Here is a 3,117-nt window from a genome sequence, read left to right as displayed (position 1 = left end):
TGAACATACTCACCGACCCATCTCCCCGCTCACCGCCACTGTACCGAGATAATGCACCCTCAATACACTCCTATACTCGGCGGCGGCTAGGCAACGCTATTTCGACATGTTCCACTAAGCATCCCTGCTTATAAGGGGAGACAAGGCCCTGCTAATGCTACGGGACTGGAGGAGGAGGGGGAGGAAGAGGAGGGGCGTCTGTTGCAAGCATTATGTCAGCGAAAGGAAGGATGGAACGTAAGGGAGAGAGGATGAAGGATGGTGGAGCAAGGGAAGAGAAGAGAGGAATTCTTGAAAATGGGAGAAGTTGAGAGTGAAGTGTGGTGGTAGTGGTGGTGGTAGTAGTAGTAGTAGTAGTAGTAGTAGTAGTAGTAGTAGTAGTAGTAGTAGTAGTAGTAGTAGTAGTAGTAGTAGTAGTAGTAGTAGTGGTGGTGGTTGTGGTGGTATAGTTCGTAATTTTTCTGTTCCTCCTTCTTAGGGTGAATTGTAGATTTTTTTCACTCTACTAAAAATTATATTATTTTTTTTTGTCTTTTGCACAAAATAGAAAAAAAATCAACATTTCCGAAAAGACGGTATTCAAAAGGAAGTAAGCTTCTTCACTTGTCTTATTCATTATGACGTAACATTCTGAGGTAATTTGTGCGTCCAAAGGCACAGACAAAGGGGTGTTTGAAGTGGATGTTTTTACTAATGCTGTTATTACCCTCCTCCTCCTCCTCCTTTTTTTGCATAGGAATAATAATAGAATCTCACTTCATTCTTTCCAATCAAAACGCAGCCAGTTTTTCCCACACAGCACGATGGTTTTCCCACGCCAGCACAAGCACGAGGGCGTGTCGGTTTGGCAGTCATACACTGCTCTAGCTTACTTTACTAAAGGGTAGTTAATCTAAATTAATTCCAAAGCGATATGTAAAGACCTGAGGGAGTGTTTGTTTTGGTTATCCTATGTAATCACATGTTGTAATCCTCATTTTCTTCGTCCGCTTTCTCCTGTTATTGATCAACTTTGTGATTTTAAGTACTAGAGGTCAAAGTTGCAGGCGATAACCTGTGAATCCAGCCCTAAAGGGAAGGTACACAAACACAGTGACCGAAGCTGTGGCCTGATTGACTGCCGCCTCCCTGGAAAGCGCAACGCAAGGATTCTGCACCACCCCTCAACAACCAAACTGTGCCTTCACCTGCGCTACGCACACACCACATCACACAACTATCATGCAGTTACACTCTCCCTCACAAACAAAGGTAGACAGACCACAACTCTTTCCCTCACTATTCTCTCAAGTTCTATGTGGCTTTTCTATACCACGTGGTATCAATTCCTGTATCTTGTCAGCTTCTGCTGGAGAGATTGGTGGGGAGGAACCTTCTGTACTATCCTGTATCTCCCAATAATAGTTAATGTAGAATAATTATCCAAACAGCCTCGTCAGTAACTCAAGGTTTGGTCTTCCGTTGCATTCCTTTGTATTCCTTTGTGTTCTTTCCTCCTCCTCCTCCTCCTCCTCCTCCTCCTCATGATGGAAACAATAATTAGAGATAAAATTGTTAAATATTTAGAAGAAAATAAAATCATAAAGGATTCGCAACACGGTTTCAGAACCAAGCGCTCCTGCTTAACAAACTTACTAGACTTCTTTTATGAAGTATTTAATTCGTATGACGAGACAAAAGCTGTTGATATTATCTACCTTGATTTCCAGAAAGCTTTCGACACTGTTCCCCATAAGAGACTCATCAGTAAAGTAAAAGCTCACGGCATTGCCGGAAACACCCTGAAATGGCTGAGAGACTGGCTCTCTGACAGAAAACAGCGTGTTGTAATAAATGGAAAAGAGTCAGAGTGGCATAAGGTAAATAGCGGCGTTCCTCAAGGCTCTGTATTAGGACCAGTACTCTTCATAATGTACATAAATGATATTGATGAAGGGATAAACTGCAAAATAAGTAAATTTGCAGACGACACCAAAATAACAAGTAGAGTTACGTCTGTGTCACAATGGCAGGAACTGCAGTGTGACCTCAATAAACTAACAAGCTGGGCAGAAAAATGGCAGATGAGATTCAATATAGAAAAGTGCAAAATTCTACATATCGGAAGCAACAATGTTCAGGCGAGATATGTAATAAATAACATGCCACTGTCAAGTGCTGATAAAGAAAAAGATCTTGGTGTCGTTGTGTCAAACGACCTAAAGCCGAGTCAACACTGCACAGAAACAGTAAAGACGGCGAATAAATTAGTAGGGTTCATTGGAAGAACCTTTGAATTTAAATCAGAAAAGGTTATACTTGCCTTATATAACTCACTGGTGCGCCCTCATCTAGAATACTGTGTACAGTTCTGGTCACCATACTACAAAAAAGACATTGAAAAACTAGAAAAGATACAGCGCAGAGTCACAAAGATGATTCCAAGATTGCGCAATAAGCCGTATGAGGAACGACTGGAAGAACTAAACCTATTTAGTTTAACAAAGCGCAGGATAAGAGGAGACCTAATTGAAGTGTTCAAAATTTTCAAAGGATATAGTAACATTGATGCACATAATTATTTTACCATTGATCATTTTAACCTAACAAGAAATAATGGATTCAAGATTATACCCAAACGTTTTAAATCCCACGAGGCCAAACATTTCTTCTTTAATCGTATAGTAAATATATGGAATAAACTTCCTGCCGAAATTGTAAACAGCAATACTATTGAATCATTCAAAAATAAAATAGACAAATATTTAAAAGCAAATCCCCAACAAGCTCTCTTCTTGTCCGAATAATTACTAAATTCACTATTTAAACTCTTATTCAACAGTTTTAATATAACTTGTATTAACTTTCAGATAGGCGTATAGAGTTCACCGTAGGGTGAATAGTAGAACTTCCTTTCATCCTTTCCTATGAAAATTTCCATGTCAGTTTTTCCATACTGCATGGTACTTTTCCCAACTATTTCCATGCCAGCGCAAGCTGGAGGGAGTGGTGGGTGGGGAGGAGCCTTCTGCTATGCTGTCCTGTCTCTCTTCACTGTAGCTAGTTAGAAGTAGTTACCAAACAGCCTTGCAAGGACCAAAAGGTCTGTTGCTGTTTGGCTTTCCTTTGTATTCCTTT

This window comes from Scylla paramamosain, chromosome 39, assembly GCF_035594125.1.
Source record: "Scylla paramamosain isolate STU-SP2022 chromosome 39, ASM3559412v1, whole genome shotgun sequence".
In the NCBI taxonomy this organism is placed as follows: Eukaryota; Metazoa; Arthropoda; class Malacostraca; order Decapoda; family Portunidae; genus Scylla; species Scylla paramamosain.
The sequence above is the reverse complement of the archived record's forward strand: the minus strand, read 5'-3'. Positions refer to the sequence as shown.